General features: G+C 39.1%; 1 protein-coding gene across 1 annotated transcript in view; it reads right to left on the bottom strand.

Moving 5' to 3' along the window:
* Positions 1 to 12,772: 12,772 nt before the first annotated feature.
* IRS1 (insulin receptor substrate 1) overlaps positions 12,773 to 24,961 on the bottom strand; it is a 56,386-nt gene continuing 44,197 nt past the window's right edge. Inside the window, exon 2 of the mRNA XM_063339245.1 lies at positions 12,773 to 13,852. The gene's annotated coding sequence lies outside the window, so the exon portion shown is untranslated. The remainder of the gene's footprint in view (positions 13,853 to 24,961) is intronic.

The following is a 24,961-nucleotide window of genomic DNA, read 5'->3' as shown; positions in this document are numbered from 1 at the left end:
CCCTACAGCAATGCTCACCGTAGAACAGAAGGATCATAACTCTCAAGAGCAGTCAGCACTTAAGTTCATAAAGTTATTGAGGCGGTTCTCACAGCATTCCTCTCTCTCTCTTTTTAAAAATTGTTATTTATGTGCATGCACATATATGTGCCCAGATGCACACTTTAAATATGTGGATTATTAACTTAAAGCAAGAGTTCACATCAAGCAGGAGGAGGAAAGAGCTGTTTCTTTATCAGCACTATTTCCTTTCAATGGAACAAAACAGAAAAAGCACAGCAAATCGTAATAAAATAAAAAGAAGACAGATTTAAAACCCCAAATGATGCATGACAGCTCGCACAAAGATGTTTGGGGTTTTTTTAGTCTGTTGCTCTTTAATGGTGCCATAAGAATTGCAATATTCTTCCTGAAAATACACTTTTTTTGTAAATAATTCACCATATCCAGGAATGATATAAGTCACTTTTTATAGTCCTGAATACCTTAAGAAGTTCGTTTCAGAAGTGCAGAAGTAGCAGCAAATGGCCTGGTTCTCAGAAATGCGCTATAACCTCAGAGCCCAACGTAAAAGACAGCATCTGTTATTGCCTTGCACTTGTGGAAATCGGGCTAATTCTAAAAGCTGGAAATAAAAAATAAAGATACTTTCTATGTCTGTCACATCAAAGTAATTCCTTTATTATTCCTATATCATAAAAATCTCACCTGATTTAAAAACAATAAGTAGACAATTCATAGTGCTTAGTTCTGATTTGTATTCACAGTTTTTCTCACAAATGTTCAGATGCATCTCCCCAGCTTTTAAGCTGTCCTCAGTACAAAATACAGACATGAAATACCTACTTTTCATCTTCCTCCAACCCAAATGCTGACTGCTCAGAGTTAAGAATAGCAGCAGCAAGCTGACAGAAAACTAGGAAAAGGAGAGCATTTGAAAATTAATGCTCAGATTCACAGTATTATCAGAATAGGCTGACTGCCAGCTATGATAATCTTACATACATCTATTGGAAATTTCATTATTTAATTTCTTTCATTGCACATAGTATTATAAATATGAACAGGAATTAATATGCAATGACTACAATTAAATGTAAATATTTGGCCTCTTAATTTCATAGACATTCTTCAGATATAATCTAAATGGGTAGGCAGAGTTATCTGTATTTGTCTTTTCCAGAATAGATATCCCTCAAATCAAACAGCAATAGAAGAGGGTTATCTAATTTACTAAGCAGCCTGCTATAGAAGCAAGAATATACGGAGCTCCTTTATACTGATACAGAACCAGAATGGCTACCGCCTGCAGGAAAATGACTCCAAACTTACCTTGGTTCAAGAGAAACTACCGAACTGTACCCCACCTCACAGAAACAGGTCTATTACTGAAGCTGAGACCTGGGTGAATATTTAACATACCCTGGAACACAAATAATTCAACACTTCCTCCAACAGATATTCATCTTTAAATACATCCCATAGAACGTGTGTACCACAACTACAACACAAAGCAAACCATAACTTGAACCCTATACAAAAAACATCACTTCATGTAATTCACTAATGAATAAATGCCTGGTAAATACAGACGTTACGGCTGTTGTGGGATAAAAATAGAACTGAGTTTTAGGGGGCAGTATGTGACTTTTGGTTCACTTGCAGTCAGTGCTGTTGGAGCATTTCTTGGTTTTACGCACATACATTCATACACACACACGCACTTTGTTAGACACAGTCACTCTCTGATGCTTTTCCCATTTCCTCTTTCCTTATCTTCTACATTTCCACCTAATTCCCTTTTTTCTTCTTTTTATTCTCTTTTGAATAGCCTTTGTCTATTTTAGGTCCTTAGAGAAAGAAGCAAATAAATACAAATAATTTACAGTAACCTCTGCATGAAGAAGCAACACTGCTATCAACACTGTCTCTTACTTCCAGCGAGTCAGTTTCTTTAAATAAGCTGCACTCCACCAAAGGACTGAAAAAACGTATCTTAAAAACAAATTAATTAGCTTCCTACAAATTAAATTTTTCCTTCTGTACTCTTACAGTTTTTATCTACGTTTTCCTCTTTTACTCTAACAATAAAATTGATTAAAGTCAAATTACATTTCTGTAAGCATTGATTTGCTAAAGCTTTTGATACAGCCCATTCCGGATGCATTAGCCAATATGACAGATCCTGCCTGGGAAGCTGCCACGGCCTCCAGACAGCATCTGAAGTACAGTTATGCAATGGATGCCACAATGCCCGGGTAGTCAAATTATCCGCTCTTTACAACTGAGCTTTTTGGTAGATGGGCAATTCACACGGATCTGCCCTGCTGTCTGTATATAGAAACTGCATAACTCTTTGGACAAGGCACCGTTGAATATGTGCTCATGCGTTACTATATACCGACCACAGAAGTGGTCACTGGGAGTAGTTCAAAATGTTTTACAAGAATGCTTTGATGCTATCCAGAGCAGCACTACTGGCCAGTAGCTAAACTATAATTATGCTAGCTGGATCTGAAAGTCAGGGTTGAGTTGCAAGAATTCCCTCCTCGGCTCACCCGTTCCAGACCTTGATCAAGGCCAATGTACTTTTGGGAAAGTTCAGTTCCAGTGAAAATGTAAGCCTACAGCTGAAAACCTCTCGGGTTCAGTTTTTGTTTTAAAATCTAGGCCATGTCACTCTAGGAGCAATGGCAGACTTTCCACACAGGTGCAGAGGACATGGAGATATTCTTATACACAAGAAGGTACGAACAAAGAAATGTTTACAAAAAACAAACTGTGTTAAAAAAAATATTAACATCAATTCATTATAAGTTTTTTCTCTGGCCTGGCTACCATCTGTGACAGGAATTTTGTTATGCAGTGAAATGAGAGCAAGGCAGAGCTTTAAACACTGCCTGGAGCACACAAGCCCTGTGTTTATTCCCAGCAACATATTCATAAGCTATAAAACCGAAAGAGGACCACTCCGACTGTGCGGGCTACAGGAATTTACTTAGTCATTACATGTTCTGCCTGCTGCTACGACCAAGGCAGGCATTCAGAAGCTTGCAGCCAAATTCTCATTTGTTTTAATCAGGTACGTTACCAGCGTACACCTGAATGGTGGCCCCTAACTCCACACGTCAGGGATGAGTGATTAATAGCACTCAGATGGTTTCCCACCAGAGCAGGGTTGGGTGCAGCTGCTGCCTGGGCAGCAGACCTGTCATGTCACCCTTGCAAGGACGCAGGCTCCACGGGGAGGGCCGATGGCAGGGTCACAGACGGCAGTGAGTGCCGGCTGAGCCCTGCCATGACATGGTGCACCTTGCTCCTGAGGTCACTTCTGCTGAGGGAGAGCAGGTAAGACCAGCCAGGAGAGGATCATCCCTCTGGTGTGAGCGGGGTTAAGTTCAGCATCCAAGCTCCACTTTGATCATGCTGTTTCCATAGGCAAGATCAAAATCGTGGAGTTTGTTAGGCTTTTTCCCATCTTTGTTGGCTGTGGTTTTTAACCCACTGCTTCCCTGCATAAATGTGTGTCCAAGCTTGAGCCTGTCGCCTAGCTTTCAGCTCCTTCAAATTTTGCTGGTGTGAGGAAGGGTTACCTCTATTCTCCACCTTCTAAAACTGCCTCTAAAACTGGGGATCGACTAAACAATAATCTGAAATGTCTTTACTTGCTGCGTACCTCATGACATTGGTTTATGGAAGCCTATGCACAGCATACTCCCACACCAACTTGTGTACGGTTCCCACTATCACAAAAAAAATACTGGCAGAGAACCACAATTTTCTCCCCTCGTCCCCAAACAAAGCATCCTTATGACACTGAACTCCCTCTTCCTTTGAGCAGCCTGATTTTAAGTTTATACAAAACACAACACAAAACAACACACTAATATCTTATGGACTACTCCGTATGGTAGAGAATTATCTTGTTAATTCACTTCCCTCTCAGAAATGAATGCTTTTTTTTTTTTTTTCCTGTCTTAGGAAGTCAGGATAGCTTACTGTGTTTGTGTATTTCAGTTCACTCTGCCATACATTACCCTGATTAATTTTGGCAGTGACAAAGTTGGAGAAGTAGTTTAAAATTATGATCATACAGAAGCATTGTATTTTACTGCAGCCAAATCATCACTCATGTTTTAACTCTCCTGACCTCTCATTTCCTGTGAAGGAGCGCAGGAGGTAAAACCTGTTTCTGAAGGCATGGCCTTAAGAGTTCTCCCAATTTTGTTTTTGAATTATTTTTCCTTCATAATACATGAAAATGCATACAGTGTTGCACTTACAGAAACAGCATTGCAGTACCACAATAGCACCAAATAGGTATAACTGAAGGTGGAATTAGACTAGAACACTAAGGTTGTTAAATCAAAAGGAAGTCAGTCTAAATTTGTCTTTGTCAACCTTAGAAAACAACAGAGAAGAAATCAAGGAATGCAAATGATAGGCGTGAGAAATGTGACTCTTGCTTACTGTGTGAAGTTTGCTTCAAAAAAGAATATGCAGAAATACTGAAAACAACAAAATATGCAAAGATGACAAAGGGAGAATTTAAGCACATTGGACTTGTAATTTATTTCCTTTGAGTTTCATTTCTTGCTTCCTTCTCATTACAGCTATTGAATTTTTTTTAGGGAAGTATTATAATATAATGACAGTTATCTATGTGAATTGTAAATCATTCATGGCTTAACTCCTCTTTTTAAGAATTGGCCTTAACTATTTTCAGACTAAGTATCTACTTCCTGTAATTTCCCAAAATAACTTCTGGCGATCACTGGAGCTAGAAGAGCTGCTGATTGCTGGAAAGCGACACTTGAAGTGCCTACACAAAGATCAAATATGAATTTATTAGAGAGCACCTATCTGAATGTCTATTGCAATGAGATCAACCATTGATTCTCCACTGGCAAGTTTCTGAAAGTGGTCTGCACACACACAAACATAATAAGCAGCAAAAAAACCCCAAGCAAACAAACAAAAAACATCCCCAAAAGCCAATAAATTCTTAGAGATGCTGATCGCAGCTCTCCTTAAAAGATCTAATCTATTCGGCATCAATTTGTATTACTGTTATATATGACAAACACCATGCTTAAATAAGAACACTGTTAAGAAAATGGACTGACAAACCCATATCACAGTTACGGCAATGTTATTTGCTTAGCAAGGATATGCGATTATTTTACAGTGATGGAGGTTTCACTAGGAAACAATTTCACTGCACTGCCAGCTAGCAAGGTGTGTAACAAATATACTGTGCTAAAGAGACTCTGATCTAAACACTAAGGTCATTTTGGATCCCATCAAAAAGAAAGTAGCATGTTCTTTGAGCTGTTAGTCTTCTAGTTTCTTGCTTCTCTTCTTCTAAATCCAGAGTAAGTTTAATACATTGCTATGACTCACACTGGAAGGTTCTGCCTTTTGAGTAGTGTTTTTACCTGTGTAATCACGTTCTAAACTGTATTTATTAAATGAAGTTTAAAAAAAAAGTGAGCTCACTTTTTATTTTGGAGGTCTCACTTCAAGTCAAATCATTCCATGTATCTAGTCAGGAACAAAATTACTCAAACAGGTAAAACCACCCAGTATTCCATCAGGCCACCATTTCCAGCCAAAGATACCAGAGAGGATGGAGCCTTTTAAAACCAAAATGATTCTATAATGTGGAAACCCAGTCTTATTTCCCCAAAAAAATGAATCCTCCAAGTCCATCTACTCACAGTAAAATTGGAGAGGCTGTAGTTTCAGGATCCACTGCCTTCAGTGGCAATGTCAAGTTAAAGATTTCACACTTTCCCCTATTCTTAGGTCATTTAAGTCCAAGTTGATTCAGTGATACTGCTCACAGTACAGTCTCCAGAAAGTTTTGCTGGCATGTTATGGTAGTGCAGTAGCAGCAGCTGTGTAGAAAGCAAGGTTTCACTAAGCCAGCACTGTCCCAAAAGTCAGCATACAGCAGCCAAAGAACATTCAGGTGCTAAAAGTGCTTCACAGAAGAGAGGAAAGCAAAGAAAAAACAGTTTCAGGAAGGCATGAGGAGCTCACCAGTAAGGTGAAGGGTAATAAGAACCTCCCTCCTTGAAGCGTCCATGGGAAGAGGTATTAAGTGGAAGAAGACGACTAGGTCACTGTGACTAAAAAAGGTTTCTGTTTTTACAAGGCACAAAGTCAAGACATTAGTGGAGAAGAGCATCATATCTTCAAGTAAGCTTTGAAGATCTTCATTTCATAGAGAGCCTAGCTCTCACAATGAAACTGCTGGAAAAAACAAACACACACATTCCAAAGCACTTACCTATGTGTATAGAGCCATTCTTAATTTAAGGATATACTTACTTTAAGCTTCTGATTTAGTTTATAGACTTTGTTTAGTAAAGATCATTTTAATGAATCTTCAGCAGGCATTGCACTGGTCTTCCTGAATAGCAGTGATTTCCTGAGTCAGGGTGAAGTGCGACTTCTGTTAATAGATTACAAAGAAGGCTTTTAGAGAAGAATTGCAGACCTGACTCAAAACACGAATCTTCTAGTGAAAACACCTTGACTGTGCAACAGTTATAATGAAACTCAAGAGTGGAAGGGACTGCTGGACTAAATACTGAATGAAACCTTCCAGCAACCAAGTTTTCTGACTGAGCAAGATGATATCAAAAAAAACAGAGGAAGCATTGAAGTGGAGGTTGAAATCTGGAGAGATAAGAAGGGCTGGATAGTACTACTGTTCTGCAACAACAAAGTTTATGTAGTTTCCGTACAAGCATTTCTATGTTGTGCAACACCGCAGGAGTTGAGTACTTCTTGTTCTGAGTCCTCCTAACAACTTGGTGAAGGTAAAAATCATTTTCATTACGCATACACAAAACTAAGGCAATAACATGAAGTCATTTATCCACATTCATACAATGTCTTAGCAGAGGTAAGAACAGACAGCTCACTCTGTCTCATTGTTAGCTCCGATTTTAAAAATAACACAGGAGGCAGAAGTCTCTTGATCTTTCATATGCGTGTGTCATGCTCAGACCCTTCTCTTTATCTTTCACCTCAGATGACAACCCTCAGGATCAGCCACATGACTGGGAGACCGGTGAAGAGCCAACAGATTACCAGGCCACTTCACACAGAGCAAGCCTGGCAAGGAAGAAGCCCAGGCAAATTTCTTCCTGGCAGATTTAGCAAAGAGAATTTCAGCTTACCTTTTGCTGTGGGATCCCGCTGAGGTGGCACCGACAGTGTGGATGAAGGACTGTATGACTAAGGGAAGGTGGCAAGAACTCCACCAGCAGGCCACATTAAGGCAGTCACAGACGCACTGTGAAGAAGCTGAAATTAATGAAAAACATGCTACTGATAAAGGCACACTGACAGTATGAGCTAGACTACTCTGCCACGTAGCTGAGGGAAAACAGATGTTGTGGTAAAATGGCAGGCTGGGCAGGACAGCAGTGACCTCCTCCTCTGAGGAGGAGGTAAAAGCATGCAGATGCAGTGCACAGGGCCTTCAGGCTGCTCTGGAGAAAAGATAACCAAATTCTAGTTATTGAAACTGCAGGAGTACCTAAAGGTTGTTAGAGGACACCCTTTTATCTCTGAATTTAGTTGTATCTGTATTGAAAGGACAATTAACCATTTTTTGGCCCTTCATGGGCTCAATCCACGTTTTGGATTGAGACTGCGACCACAGGAACTGGACATTCAGCTTATTTCCATCTTTTTATGGAAATAAGCTTTTTAAAAACAAAAGCCAACAACCTGCTGATGATTTCAGAAGATACGGCCTGAGGAAAAAAAACAATGACACTCACCTCAGCTGACTGCAGAGAGAATCAGAGTGTAAGAAATGTTGTTGTTCTTCTCCAACTCCTGCCTTAATCAAATTTCCAAACAACAGTTTAAAGAAAAATGAAATGCTGTTCTAAGTTCACTAGCTGAAGGTGAAACAGTAAATTGATAAATGGTTATAATTTCTTCTTTCAGTTAACATTCAAAAAAGTGGAATAACAGAGCGCTGCAGTGCTGTCCACAATAAACTGAGGAGAAAAATCCCTGACATTCCAGCTTTATTGACAATAAAAAATTCATGGCATAACTGACATTTCACTCAGTCTAATTAATAATTAGTTATTGAAAGGGAAAACCCCAAACAAAGAAGAGGACAGGAGACAGGAGCGCTCCCCTCTGGGCTGGGCAGGAGTGCCCCTGAGAGAGCTCCCCCGGGCCCCTCACAGCCTCCGGACCTGCTTCCATAGCGGGAAGGTTCCAGCATGACATCAAACAGCCAAAACATGCCAGGCTGATCTTGTAGCTAAAAAAATAAAAGTATGAAAGAAAGGCAGAGACTGTGACTGCCACATACAATATACTGTAATGCCACAAGCCTTTGGACAGTCAGACAGGAACAGCGTGGTAAGGCAGAACCTTTTATTTTCAAAAATTACTGGCAATAATATCAAAGACATTATCTGGTATTTTTATTTTTTTATCAATTCTGTAGCAGCATTGCCTGCTTTAATGGTTTTTCCTCACAACACTCTACCCTCTACAAACATAGGAGGTGAGTTGTCCGAGCAGGTCTCTTTCCTCTTAAATAATCACTGCTTCTGTTTCTATAGATAGAAGCAGGGCCTAAGAGTAATTGAAAAATCATAAACATTTTTTGAAGCCATGACACAGAATAACTTGTTGTTCTGATTCAATATAGTTTATCTGCCTACAGATAACTTGATTTCTCTGAGATGTATTCAATTGCTTTAATCTACAGAAGACATAAAGGCTTTATTTTATTCTCATACTGTCCACCTCCAAGTATAACTGTCAAGTATCCTAACACAGCAGAAACGGCAGTTTGGGGGATCCTTGCAGCCGGAGGGACACCCACCAGACACTTTCTATAGGTTGAGCAGTGTTAGGGGGATTTCACAGCAGTTACTTTTCCATGACCCTCGGGTAATGCAAAGTACCAATTTTCAAACTATCTGCCAATTCCGATTAGGAGTTCAGAAAGACACAGAAGCTTTTACAGAAAACATGCTCCCAGCGAGCTTCGAGAGGCACACGGTGTTCAAGTTCCCCCTCCCTCCCAGAGGCCTCGCACCCAGCTTTACTCTGTCGTACAGCAGAGATGCAGTGTCTGGGGCTTTTCCCATAACATCGGAGCCCGCCCATTGCAGACATACACTAATGTTTGATTATCCCACTAGGCCAAATGTAGAATACAAAACTTCCAACCTGAAAATATTTAAATACAGAAGTTAGAATCTAATGCCTGCTTTCTCAAGTAGCCATTGATTTGCCTCTACCTTTTTCTCTTATATATAAGCATTCTTTCCGAACATACATTTGGAAAGAAGTGAGTGTGACAGATCATGGTCCTTCCCATCGCAGATTCCTCATTTCATCTTTTTTGAGAATAGTATCACCTTAGAGGTACAATGACAAAAAAGAAAGCTTTTTCACAAAGTCATGAATTTTTTTCCACTTACAGTCTTCCATTCTCCATCCTATAGCCTGAAGAATTTAATACAGGTATCCAATAAATTCACAAACAACTTATTTATGGTATCTTCAAAGCCACAACTTAATGAAATGAGTAATAATCAGGTAAATACAAGGTGAAATGGACAAGGACAAATACTGTCACTTTACACCAGTGAACTAGCCTCAAGGCTTGCAGGCTGAAAAAAAAAATCCAAAAATCAAAAAGCCATCGGCTGCACCCAAAGATAGGTTGGAGGTCACACAAGAGATGGGCAAAAGATTCGCCCTAACTTCATTATTTTCAGTATTGCTTCTTTAAACTAAACCAGCTTAGGTGAATGAAGTTACAGAACAAAGCACTCTAGACATCTATCCAGATTGATTCAATTAACAGTTGATATGCTGTCCTTAAGCTGCTACCAAGTACCAGCTTCAGCTAATCATTTCAAAAGCAAACGTGAAGGCTGTTCATATTGCTGCATCAATCTGTTGCTGCAGAGTAGAGTCATGTAACTGAAATATGCCACATGCTAAGTTGATAGGACCCATTTAAGCACAGAGAACTCATTACACAGCCCTTGAGTGTAATAGAGGGCATGAATAATAGCTTCAGCTAAAAGTCAGCTGGTAGTAAGATGGACACGGATACTTAGTTCTCAAATATGCAGAAAGTAAGGCTACAACACTAGAACATGCTTATAAATGTGGCCTGAGTTTCCTTTTTGCTTTCTGAATTTGGACCTTTGCTGGAAAAAAAATATTAATAAACAATATACGAGACATATGACAATTTAAATAGTAGGTAAAGAGGTTACTATCAAAGACTAGAAGGACGAAAATTTATTTAGAGTTCCACACCATACATGCCAACTCAGCATCAAATTGAGCTTGAACACAGCAGTCCTTGCAAAAACCCAAGTCTGTAAGTGTTGCTTGTGCTCCTGGAGACTGCTTCAAATGGTTTTTCCAACCCCATTCATTTTCAACCAATAGCACTAATAAATGCATTCAGTACTGAGTTTTTATAAACTGAAGCTGTCCCAGTAATAGAGCCAGAATGGAACTCAAATAATAACCAGAAACTTCCACTTGAAAAAAATTCAGAGCAAAATAAACTCCTGAGCGTCTGAGTTTTACTAGCTAATACAGGACTGATTCCATTTGCACCATTTTCAAACTTAAAGACATGATAATCTGTTCTGTGGCACACAGAACAAGGGTAAAATAGTAGAGCACCATATTTTTGAGGCATTTATTTAAAAGGGTTCAGTTCATAATAGTCTATTTGTTAAAGTTTGCAATTTATAAGAATAAAAATCTATGCAAGAAAAGAATCAAGAGTTTCAGGTTTGGTTATCAATGCCTTTTGCTTCAAAAGCCTTTTCAAAACACTTGCTTAACAGGCAAGTTTAATTTCACTAGGAAAAAAGTAATGATTAACATAAAACCAATGCACGTTAACATCATTAACAAACTGTTTCTCCGGCCGCATATTACTAGTAACATGAACGGAAACCTACCAGACCAGCACTATCCTCCCCCCCCATTCCCTTCCGTAATGACTACTGCCAATTCCTACAATTTTTTAAAATGCATATTTTATGAGCAAAATTTGCACACAAACATATCACCGTGAAATACTACTACCAGGATTAAACGTACTCACTAATGCTTTTTAAAACTTAACATTAGCTTCCGGTACCTACAAACCTGTTATTTCAGTAATTGCTAGAGCATGCAAATTATCTGAAACAATGCAAAGCACAATGGCGATAAAATACTGTTCTATCCAAGGCACTTTAACATCAACATGAGCTAATATTTAGCAACCAAACCAACACAGTGAACATTTATGTTAATTCATTAAGCTGGAGAAGGCTGTGAGCAAAAGGGTTGGGGGGTGAGGGTTTTTTATATTTTTACTTCAGAACATATGCAGGTTTTCATTGCAACTCAACCCCATTAAAAAAAAACAAACAACAAGAAGGATCTTAAGTTAAAATGAAAATGGGTAACTTACAAATGTAAATACTGGTCTGATGCACGTGGCTTTCTTTTTAAAGCAAGTGCTGCCTTCTTAGGTATCAATGGTTCTTTGGAAAAATACATACCAATGTTTATCAAGAGTAATAAGCAAGCTACTGTGGATCGACTTGTCCTTTCCTACATAAAAAAGAAGCAAAGGCTGGTGTCTTTTACTGATTGGTATCAGCCTCTTTGGGAGGAGACTGTTCTGTCAGGAAAGGCCAAGACTTGCAGAGGCAGCACCCTGGGCAGACACACGTCCTTCTCAGGCTGCAGCCTTGCCATGCAACACCATCCTCAAATCGGCCAGCATCACCACTCGTGCAATTGTTCCCAGTGATCTGCAATGATTTAAATATTCTTAAGCTGCAAGTCCTTTCTTAAGTGAATATTTTGACTAGACATGGTCAAAGCGGTTATATATGTGCAATAATACCAGCAGATGTAAGGGAATGGTAAGCCTCCAGCAAAAGGAAAGGTGCGAAATAGCTGTGCAATGGCCCCTTCATCTATACTGCAGTCAGAAGAGGACACTGCATTAACCACAGCCTAATCCCAGACATCACAAACCTCTCAGGGGAAAGAAATAGCTCCTTTGAGGGTGTGACAGCGTTCCCACAGGGAGAGCTGATGCTTTGAGTGCCTGCCTTTTCCTGATATAATAGGAATCCTGTCGAATGTGCGCTGGTCCATGGAGTTGCTTCGCAGAAGCAGGAGGAGGGACCAACAGGGACCAGACATGTCTTCAAGTTCAATTATCACTTCAAGAACATTTTACTTGGAAATACATGATCTCAGTATTTTTCCAGTCCCCAAAAGAATTAAGGCTCTGCAAATGCTATGCACGAAAGAATTTTTATCTGCATAGAACCAGAGCGCAGCACAGGAGAGTCGCAGAAGAATTCTTCCTCATCCTTCCTCTTGCACCGATTTCCAGACAATCATCTGGGCCGTTCTTTTTAAGTTCTATGCTGAAGTCTTGCTATGGCTTCTAGTGATTTCACTTGCTGTGAACTCTTCCACCAACTTTAAGTGGAAGGAGGGCTGTATCCTGAAGATTCTCCAGAAAACTGAAATAAGAGCTTTAGTGAAATAATTCAAGGAAGCATACTCCCTACTACACCTAATTACACTTGACTTTATTCTTAAGCTATGGTGCTCCACAACCATTCTCAAATACACACAATGGAAACATCAAAGAAACCTGGTGGGACAGTTTGAGATATTTGAGACGGCTTACCAAGAAAACAAAAAAACCCAAAAAACCACTACAGCAGATAAAACAGTATCTAGTTTATTACATATAGAAAGAGATTTTCAGAATTTACAAACACCCACATTTTCATTCCAGGGAAAGAGTCAATTGGAAAAGTTCAACCCTTTTTTGTTTTCAATTTGTTTTGTGGATTTCGGTTGGTTGGTTGGTTGTTTTTTTTTCTTTACAATATATACAATGGAAGACTTTGATTTCTTTTTACCGATTTTTTTTGTCAGTTCCTGTGCAAGTGATGAATTCAAGTTGACACTTGTAAATACCATGTACAGTAATGTTTGTCTTCATTGTAGTTAATACAGACTATTATTTTACAAGGAGTACAAAATTATTTTTCTTTTGGAAAGAACTCAACTCAACATCAGGGTTATCTTACAACTGATAGTATCAGTAAATATGACTGTACAATCAAGGCCCAGGGACCAATGACTCATATTATATTATTTTCTGAATTACAATCTTAAAACAAGAATAGTACCCTACTCTATTCTTAGAAGCCTTGTTTTAAGCAGGTTTCCCACTCTGTTTACAACAGAATATAGTATACCTCAGTTCCACATCAAAAAAAGATGTGCTGTAGGAAAAGTTACATTTTAATTAAAAAAGTACATGTATAAATCAAAACCTATGTTAAATATTTAATACTCTTCAACCAACATTAAGTTTTGTATGTAATAATTTACAATGATGATTTGTCATACAGGTTTTCAGCAGCAAATGAAGTTGTGTAAATGTGCTAGTAAAATACCCATTCTCACCATGACATAGTGGTGGGCACATCAGTTCATTGTGGCCAGCTAAGTCCTTATGGTAGAGGATGAAGTAAGAGAGACTCATTGTCCAGGTGTCACAGTGCTTCTGCTTGGCACAACACAGGATGTGCAGCTCAGTCAACTAACTCCTGAGGTTTGTGTAAAGTAAACAAACTGAACTGGATGCATCGTACCCATTTACAGAGGAAGAGGAGGAGGAGGAGGAAGAGGAGGAGGTGAGGTCCTAGTTGTGATAGCATGAAACATTTATAATCTTGATACCCATGAGTTACAAGAAGGATTTGCTGAGGTTGTATAGGTCATCATTCTGAAATTGAAAGAGAAAGAAAATTAGCATCATGGGCACTCTAAACGCTTTTCTGTAATTATTTCCCTCCCCCTCCTTTTTTTTTTAAATTTTATTTAAAAGAGTTATCATCCAAACTGAAAATGTTAGCGCCTTGAAAAATTATGGCATACACAGTTGAACTGTACTCAAGCATCTGAATCCCAAAAGCATTTAAAACAGATGTTGGCAATAAAATTCAAAGCAGTCAGAAATACATTTAAAACTTGCAAGAGATTCACCTAAGCAGAAACAATTTAAGTGTCCATACTGATTAACTACGACAAGCTCCCATGCCAAGAGAAAGAAAAGCTCAAACCATCAGCCTGCTGGTGGTGTTTTTACCCACAGCAAGAAAGATTCATCAGATATCAGGGCTCCTTGCAGGGCTTCCTGGCCACCTGCTAATACCACAGCTTGCATGAGAAGGATGACCTAGGAATGGAGCATTAGGGGTGCAGAATTACCATTCCCTTTTGACATGTAAATTACCAAAAAAAATTGCATCCAGAAAATCCACAAGTTTGTTTACATTCAGCTTCTCTCTCTGAGAGAGGCCTGGGTCCTGCAACCCTAATAAGGCACAGCACAGGTTTATTGGGGAATGAACGTCAGAAGCTGCCTTTGACCCTGTCCCACCAGTCCTCCTCATCTCTTGGCTCCAGCCTCCCTGACCTAGCACATAGTGCAATTCTCTCTGTCAACAAGTCCTCTCAACTCCGCTTTTCAGTTGATTTTACACAGGCAGGTCATCAGCACAAGGGCTCTGACCACCAGCGACGTAGTGCGCAGCGGGCTGCTCTTGGTACCCGTGTGCCTCCTGTCCTGCCAGCAACCCTGCAGCAGATGCTTTGGCCCTGTCCCCACTGGAGGACACAGGGTGGAGGTGGCAGCCCGTGGGGTGCCTCCCCGCTGCACCCCAGGCCCTGCCGCAATGGCTGGCCACAGGCACGCAGAGCCAGGCGGCCACGCAATCCCCAAGCCACCCCAGAGCACAGCCCCGTCCTCCTCTCTTCGCACTACCATCACCGGCAGCCATACCCACTGGGGACCGAACAACACACCACTGAAATGAATACTATTTTTGTTTTAACTGGGGTTAGAGAACTACCATCATTTACATTTCAGGAGTTTCGTCTAAAATCTGATGAAGCAAGACTTAGATTTTACATAAAAGTGTGTCTATTTCTATATTTGATATTAACTATGCTCCTGAAAAGATAGGTAAACAGCGCATTTTCCTCAGTACAAATACAGGCTTCCCATAGACACACTGGAGTAAAAAAGCTGAAAAGACCTCCTGTCCTATATTCTTTAATTGCCCAAGAAACAGAATTTACTTTGTGTGGTCCTTCAAGTGAAAGGAAAGCCTATCCCTGCAAATGATGTGTGGTATGCTGTGAAAACTCCCCAGAGAATTATCTCACAGATCTCTTATTTACTTTCAACTTTCTTTTGCACTCACATTGCGATCTAGTGGAATGTTCCTACCCGAATATCTATATACAGCTTCACATAGCTTTGCAGCTTTCAACTACGTTCGACCTAAAATTAGCCAGTAATGCCATACTTTATTAATAAAGATGAGCGACAAAGGAGAAATGGCTTCATTTAAACGAAGGAGCAAAGCGTGCGTGATTTGCGTGCTGCATAACTGAGGTGGGTGTTCCACACCCAGCAGGGCTGGAGGAACGTTGGGTGCCCACCAGCTGGGCTCCATGGCCCAACCTGCCCTGCACGTACAGGGCGAATGGAAGGAAAGCAAGGAACAGCTTCTCGACATCGCCAGACTTTTTCCTGCCAAGAGATTTTAAGTACATAAATAACAATTTGCAGTATCAGGACCAAGTATTATGCCTCTTCACTAGTACTCAAGTCATCTAAACTCAAATACATCACGTATTGAACAAAATGGTCTGTCCGATCCAAATCCTCATCAATTCAACTAATATGGTCAAGACACCATCACAATTGCTACTAGCGAGCATTCATGCCTGGATTCAGGAGTCAGAAACGCAAAGGAAGAGCGCAACAAGTCTATCTGAAAAACAAAACACTTCCTAGAGGAATTCGCTAAGAAAATAATACCGAGGAAACCCACAGTTACAGAAACACAGACGCTCACATACTAGAGTCCTGCGCATGTGTAAAAAGAGTGCAAAAAACACAGCAGGCTGAAATATCCAAGAGTTTGACACTTGGGATAAAGAGCCAGAATCATGCAGGACACAAACTGGCTGCATTTCATACAAACTTCAGGTGCAGGTATGACAGGAGGCAGGGGCACGGAGCAGTTTCCAGCTTGTAATTACACCTCCAATATCTTCAGCAGTACAACATGGAAATCTACTTGTCACCCGTTGATAAAAATATAATCAGTAGCTTTTGTTTTCTTCTAATTTTGTCAGGGAAAAAAAAGCAGACACTTTGCTACATACCCCCTGAGATCATTGATTGCAATGATTTGTTTTCACACCCCCAACTCCTCTGACAAACCTCTTCCCACAAAACAAAAATGGTGTTGTTGAGAATGACAACCCTTGCTACTATTACAGGACAGCAGTGCCTGTCCTGTCTGAATGCACACAAAGATGCCTAGAAAACAGCCATTCCGAGAGCAAAGCTGGTCCTTCTGAGAGCAAAAGGTCACTGGAAATACACTCGACCTGTGAGGCCTTGAATCCAGGCAATTCTTGTTTGTGCATAACTTATACCAAAAAGCCCCATTCTCAATTTTAGCGTACAAATGTTCCTTGCTGGACTTAAGAGAATATTTCTTACATTTTTGACAAAACAATCTCAACCTCCTCTCTCCTCAACAAACTATTACAGTGTGTTTCACGGCGGAAGTACCTTATTGGGAATTGAAGTCATCGGCTGGATACTTCATTGTTTCTTATCAACAGCCATCAGCATTTCCTTAACAACACATAAAAACAGTGCAGAAGACAAGTGTTTTAATAGAGTGTGCTAGGACTGCAGCGAGCTGAGGTAAGGATCATTAAAACTACTGACATCACTGTTGGCAACCAGAGAAAAGGGAAAACCTGTGTTTAATCTATTTCCTATTCACCACAAGCTTCAGCTGGAGTCCCCAATAATGCAGCTTGTGGTTGACTTTATGGAAAAAATTAGTGATGCAAGAAAAACGTTCTGAAACAAACAAGCATCTTTAAAAGTTACTACAAGGTACCTTTGACAAGTAGTCTCTGCTCAACATCTGTTACAACACACATGCAGATAACACGCATGCACGTTCCAGCTGGCAACACTTTCTTCTCAAATCTATTAGTCCAGGCTGCATACGACACAGCTAACTGTAGTTCCTATTACAACTGGAGTCCCATTCTTAAATCCAGTAACTAAAAATAAGTCGATACTTCATTTTATTTCCATTATCAGGGAGCTAGAGGAGTGTTTAAAATTTGAACTAAGAGCAAAGCGTCTAGACAATGTAATAATATATCTTTCCTGAAGTTAACAGAATTTTTATACATAAAATAGATGTGTTGTTAAAATACACGTAAAGTGTAATTCTTACTCCTTCCTTACAATCCATTCTCTTTCAAAAGTAACCAAGGAGGAACAAATATATCAAAAGAAACAAAAGTAAAAACTCAAGCGATCTTCAAGCAAAAGACTTTCCAGTAGCCAATTTAAACTTTTATTTATTAAGGGCTACTAAGGACTATGTTTCTTGTCCATGAAACACCAACAGAAATGCCCTTCCAAAGCCACATTTCAAAAACAAGTAAAATAAAGTGGAGCTGCTGTTGAAGCTCCATGATCATTTCAGCAACTAAATGCAGCTACTTTGTCACCGACTAATATGCAAGGGCAAAATGTGGCTCCCAAACCTGCTTAGTACCCTGTGACACCTTCCCAGTGTTAGCTGGACATCTGTTTAGGAAACAACTCTCCATGTAACAGAGCCAGGTCAATGAAAAGATGACTCCTGACTGAAGAAAACGCTGCTTCCAGATCTGCCGAAGGAAAATAATTTCCCAACTCTGCCATCAACCTTGCTAAATCAAACCTATTCTCCAAAACTACATATCCCACCAGCATCTCATTTGAAACAATGAACAACATGGATCGGCTGAAGACTCCTCTGTCAAAGATACTAGTTACAAATAAAAGGTTTTAAAAAGCAAATGCATTTGTTATTTAGGATCATATATTGTATCCTATTCTGTGTAGATTAAACAGTGATTTACTGCATAATGAACACATCTACCTAATATAAAAAACAAAGCTTGGGAACAAAAGCTCAAAATAAAAGATAGTTATTATGAAAATACAGCGGGGACTGGTGCAGAATTTCACAAGTGGCGGTCTGCGCACCGCCTGGGCACCCTTTGTCTGGGCACGTACAGCCGAGTGTCTTTAGAAACCTGACACAAAGTAAACACATTAAGGAGTCCTGAAAAACTCATTTGCAGCTCTTGTCTTGGTGACATTTGCATGAGTCATCACCTAATTATAATGAAACGGTGCACACCTACTTAAAGGCTGAATTTATCCACATGTTGTGCTCACCATACTGATGATCATAAGTAGTATCTGTTGACATTTTTCCTGGCATTAGTAACACGTGCACAGATATGGGAAGAATCCCATTCGGATAAATTAAAAACATCAACCAAAATTTAAACTAGCTCGAATAAGTTCTTTTCAAAGAGATGCAAATAGGTTGTACAGTTTCCCCGATCTCACATGGACCGTTGCAAGAGTAAAGGAATGCAAGAAGAAACAATGGTTGCTCTACATGTTAATTGCAGCTTGAGTACTAACAAAAGGAATTCAAAATAGAACTAAACAAGGTAATTACAACATTGCTATTTCACTTGACAGGCTATAATCTACATTTAATAAGCCTAGATAAGCGTTTCTTCATTGTACCCCAAAACGCGTGTTTCAGCTTCCTTGTGAATGCCAGAAGTGGGGAATTACCACGATCCGGTTCCACCAAGTCCTTTCCTATCAGGCCGAGTAACCAGATTTGGTGTTTTCATCTTTTTTTCTTATTATTATAGGTAATCATTCACTGATGGAGGAACCAAAGGACCAGTAATACGTGGTACAGTCTTTCTGCTTATGAGTTCAGACTAAATTCACTCTCTTGCATAGCACTGAAAACAAGCAATCCTCACCACAGAGGAAGATTTTCCTCTTTTCCCCAGAAAGTGGGGAAAAAACAAAAACTAAGACACTTTTAAAATAAGATGAATAAGATGTTGAGCAGAACCAGGTTCTTAAATGTAAGAACCCATTTCCTGGGGTGTAAGTACAGTGGGAAAACACAAACTAAACCACACACATTCTTTGGATGAGCTTCTGCCCAGCAAAGAATTCGTATGTTTGATTTCAACTTCACAGCATGTCAACCTGATTTAAACTCACTCAAGACAAAACTAAACCCATCCCTGAGGTCAGCAAGAAAGGCTGCTGCCACAGACAGAAAGCCACAGGCAGGACTGCCTGCCCCAAGCAACAAACACCGGAGAGTGACACTACCGGAGGTCAGATTTGCGCATTTCCATCTGTAAAGAGGAGGAAACAAGCCAGGTCTCCGCACCGATATATAAAGATACTGGAAAAAACTAATTCACCAAGTTTGTATGTAGAAAAAATATTTTAGAGATCTCCTGCTCTATTACACAAAATCAGCAGCAGTTAGGGGTTTGAACAAAACTGACTTAAGTACTGAACTTCTGATTAAATATTTAATCTTTTCAATTTTGGAAAAAAAAAGTTACTGAACTTTTGCTTTTCTTGAAGAATAAAAGAAAAAAAACACGACTAAGTCTAGAAAGAAAGAGCTTAAATTCAATTGCCTGTTTTGTAAAGAAATTCTACAACTTTTCTTGCAGTGATACAGCAAAGTGATAAAAAAACCCCCAACTGTCCAACACTAGGAAGTTACCAAAAAACCACAACGCAGCCCACCGATTTTTCTTTGTTTGTTTTTATGAAATGGAAAATATGGGAAGAGTATCTCTCTCTAAAAAATGTGACATTATAAGTGGGATTCTCATGCTTGTTTCTTCCAGTTTTGTAAGGGCTGAAGATCTGGATCCGTCCCCTTCCTTTACTAGTAGTCCAGCTGAGTAATCAGCTAAAGGTTGAGTCCAGCTTACATGAAAAGAAATTCCCTTTGTTTCAGGACTAAAAATAATGATGTTACTATGAAGCCAGGGAACGCAGGATCTCATGAGATCAATACTCCAAGTTCATCCCAAATCTTCTCATAATGCTTCTCTAATATCTCAGCAGCGTTGTTTGTGTTTGATATCCCTCAGATAAACCCAATACTGTCCCAGGGTCTCCTCTCCTCCCCTCCCCCAGACGGCAATGATAAGAAGGGGTATCAAACCTAAATGTGTATCATCTAGTTAATAGCTTCGGCCTTCACAGGACAACATTGCTTCTGTTTTTAAGATTTAAAGAAACTTGTAAATTCAATGGCTGGGGTCATTCATTATTTTTGAATTATTTACTGTTCAGTTCACCAAGTTTTCAGAGTCTAACCCTGAAGAATTTGGGGCATTCATGCTTCCCCTGACGACCCAATAACCCACTCCCAGTTCAAGAAAGCCAACAGTGAAGTGTACTTTGTATGGCTGTATCCTTGGAAGAGGAAAACACTGCTCAGTATCTTTATCAAACATATAACTATATATCAGCCATATTAATAAGGGAAATCCAGAAACACAACTTCATTATGCAATTTGTTTCTCAAAGGAGTTTTCTTAGCGCTTTTTTTTTTTTTTAATTACTTTTATCGTAGTTTGGAATTCAGTAAAACTCACCAATGCTGTGAATCATTACAACTGCTCTCTGTATGGGGAAGCAGATGACTTGTGTGCCTTTAGATGCACTCACACGCCCTCAGCTTGTTAGCAATTTAAACATACACAATTAAATTTGACCAAACTTGAGTGCACTGAAGCTGTGCTCATATTATATCAACTAAATTACATCAGCAGTGGAGCTCAGGAACACATAACACCCAGCCTGCAGCTACTACATAATAAGACTAGATCTCAGCTGCTGAGTTTTCATTTTCATTATCTTTCTGTGAATTTGTATTTCACATGCCTTTCCTGGCATTATGGTTTGGTTCCCCATTCCTGCAGCCAAACTTTGCCACTTTTTCCTGTGCTTTTCTGCCCTGACTTTATAATGCTCATTTTCTGCCAGATTTACTTTTCTCTGACAACTTCTTAAAAAACCCTACCTAAATAGCCTCAACTACCTTGAAACTATTCTCATGATACATGCTAAATTGTGAGAGTTCCACCTTAAAGCAAGGATTCACACCATTTGCCTTAGCTAGAGCCATTTTCCTCCCAATGGACAAATAAGAGGAAAAAGTAGAACAGACAGAAGAAAAATGGCATTTAAAGGGAAGACATACAGAAGCCCCACAGGGGGATAACCTGGCCAGCTGACCTTCCCTTTGAAATTTTGCCAGTGCAAATTAAGTAGCTAGTCTGCAGCACTTCTGGCAGCAGCATGGGAAGGAAGTTCTGCAGCGATTTTGGATGAAACACTTCCTCAATTCCGAACAACAGCACATTAAATATCAAAAAAGGATAACAAGGAGGTGCTGGAAAACACATTCTGAAAAACATGCCAAGAAAACAGAAGTGGATAAGAACAAACGAAATGTCATAAAGTTGACAAAACTGTAACAAGAAGTTTAGAAAGCCAAGGTAGAAGCAAAGCATCCATTATTTTGACACTGTTTGCTATGCCTTAATACAAAAACTGTACCATACAGCAGAAATAACAGTTGAAAACAAATCAGAGGTAGTGCTTTTTAGAAGGTAAAAGGAGAAGGCCTTTGGTAAAAAGCAAAAAGCAACAGTAAAGCAACATTACAACTTGAAGCTGGACAAGAAAACAATTATTTAACCACAGATTTAGGTTTTCACCAAGATAGCACCATGAGTCTGACATCAAATTAATTACATTAACTGCTCTGACCCATTGTTTTCTCCCATGTAGAACAAGTAGATAACAAATCTTACAAGTCTACGACATCTGACATGAATTTGTTTCAGTAAGAATGTGTTTTCATGTACATCCACGTACACTCACAATTTATTTCTAGTTTCTAGTAATTTGTGCTCATTTGACCTGACCTTTTTACCTTCTCTCTCTCTGCCATAAATTGCAAAACTTCTCTAGGTGGAGTCATACGGCATTTTCCCCTTCCTAGCACTTCAAACCCAATGTTCAGAATCCTTTGACACTCAAGCTGACAACTGAAAACTAAAGCATCAGCCATGCCCAAAAGCTCTTCAACAATAAAGTGCTGTGGCTGGGGTATACAACCTAGAGGCAGGTGGACAAACACACAACTGGACGCAGAAAGACCTGAAATCTAATTCTGCTTCTTGGTTTGATTTGCTATATAGTTTTACTCAAGTTACTTTGTCTTGGCCTCACGTGAAACAGGTAAAATATCTACCCCATACATTTTCCTCATCAAATTTTCTTGTGAGGAAGAGAAGTCACGATGTCTCGAACACACGTAGTACTATAACAATCTAAGGAATTAGGTTTGTGCCTCAATCTTCTGTATTTCACAGTGAGATGAGGGCTGCTACCTGACAGAAGAGTTCAAGCTGTGTCAGGGGCCAGGCAGCAGGGTGGTAAGTGTCTTGACAGCACCCACATGATGACAGATGCAGGGCAGCATCCGGACACAGTGCTATAAATTAAACACTGGGCCAGCCATACATTGATGAGAATAAAAAGAACTGAAAAAATGCCTAATTCCCTGAACACTGCCTACAAACTGAAAAAGAGTACGGTATATGCGGGAAATATTAGTTGCTTAATACATGCTCTTAAACTGCAAGAAAGCATATGCATGAGGGTGGGGGCAAAAGTATCAATGCTTAAGAAAGTAAGTAACATTTGTGAATTCTGGGACTGTATATATTGTCAAGCATTATTCTGCATTAAAACAGATTTATAAAATTAAGTAAACTCTACATGCAAATATAATTTTTAGTTGTAAAAAGAAACAAAATTCCAACACAGGAAAAGGTGGAGAAAGACACAAAATTCCAACATAAGAAAATCAGCCTTTACTGGCAGAGCAAGAGCTTTACCGTTCTACTCCCACTGATTTAGCAATCAAGATACTCTGGACTGCGATGGGTTTAATATCAAAAACAATGCTGAGCACTTTAATGAGCTCTAAGGTATTTCACGGCTAAACTAATCACTGTACCATTTAAACACTGAAATACTTGTTTGTATATAGATTAGGTTTTCAAAACAATTGTCAAACAATTTATTTCCTGAAACCACAGTAACAGGAAAATAGTACATACAGGGTGATAAAAGGGAGCAAAGGAAATGTGATTCTGATTCAAAACAATGGAGCTACCTCAAGTCTGAAGTATATGGACAGAGGAAGCAGCACCTGTCAGGCTCTCAGGGAGGGGAGAACCCAATTTGGATACAGCTGTGAATTAAATCCAAATTATAAAGATCAATCAGACAAACCAAGTCTTTTACTGCTGTTTCTTTAAAGCGTCATTCAGTGAAATCCTAAAAGCCTGAATGACTGCCAATATTAAATTTTAAAGTTACTAACAGCTTAAATGGACTAATCTTCACTTGTTCAGTTGCCATGATTTGAAATGGGAAACTAATCAACAGTCACATTAATTATCTGATATAATTTTAACACCAATCTACCACTATGCAACTGTATAATTACACAAACAAAAGTTAAAGTAGGTAAAAGATTTTATCCTCTCAGAATTTGCAGTCAGACATTTTAATTCAATAATTCTTAATTTTTTTTTTAAAAAACATGCCAAGTGGAAATTTTCCCCATATAATGAAAGTTGTTCACAACAGTATCAATAAGAATCTCTCTAGATGATAGATACTGTATTATTGTGACACATAAATCTTCCGTCAGTTGTCAGATCTAGTATTAAGGATAACCCTTTAGAAGCTATTAGTATAAGTCAATTGAAAATTAAAAGCATATAGTAATACAGATTAAAGGCTTAGCACGCACACAAAAGGATCTGTACATGATACCATAACTCATTAAGATGTCTTGGTTAATCGTTGATTGAAAACATCCACTAAACATTGACCTTGACAAAATATATAAAAATTCAGCCTTATTACACCGTATGACCGTACTATATAATCTCATAAAATGGAAAGTTCTCCATGTTCTCATAACCTAAAACATGAACTTGTACCATCGGCCACCCACCCTTCTTAACCAAGAAAGGAATTTTTAACTATGTTGGACCGCTGATAGTCTCAGTGATTACAAAAGTAATTGATGCTACATTTAAACCTTTCCCCCAGATAAGTTATATTAATCATCCTTTAATATTAACTTCATTCAAAAAGTTACTCAAAACACACATTAGACAGAACAAGGTATCTTCTTGAAACACAAATTCATTTAATATTATACTAGTTAAGCACAAATAACAGTTTTAGAAATGGTTTGACAAAATACTATATGACGAGCAGTTACTGAAACTGATATCTTACTGACTGTAGTACTGTTTAAATTAGTCTTGATGATGGAGCATAGTTTCCTTGATGTCCAAAACTAGGCATACCTTTAGCATTTAGCAGTTCAAAATCTGAAATGTGGTAGAAAGAAAAGCAAGCATGATTAGGAAAGAGGGTGAATGTTTGCATATATAAGTAAAGGTCCTCAAGACAAATTACTGAGTTGGATGTTACTTTGTGCTTCCTTTCGTCATCAGGTCTTCTAACAACTGCGTATCCCACTATGGAAGTCTGTGTTACAGTTCAGCCATACCACAGAAAAACCATTGACTAAAATACTCTGAAAATAACTATTCTAGGCACATAAATATTTTCTTTTCCTTCAGAGTGACTGCTCAGTAGATTGCCCAACTGGCAGATAAAAAACAAGCCAGTGAAGAGGCAAAGACATTCATCTGCTGCAAAGTAGAAATACAGTCAGCACAAAACCCAAAGACAGTGAAGTGATCGGAGAGGAAAGGAGGGTATGGCCACCACAAGTGACACGGTCACTAAGAAGACAACATACGTTGTGCC

Source organism: Chroicocephalus ridibundus, chromosome 6, assembly GCF_963924245.1.
Source record: "Chroicocephalus ridibundus chromosome 6, bChrRid1.1, whole genome shotgun sequence".
In the NCBI taxonomy this organism is placed as follows: Eukaryota; Metazoa; Chordata; class Aves; order Charadriiformes; family Laridae; genus Chroicocephalus; species Chroicocephalus ridibundus.
This window is presented reverse-complemented; position numbering and strand designations above follow the sequence as displayed.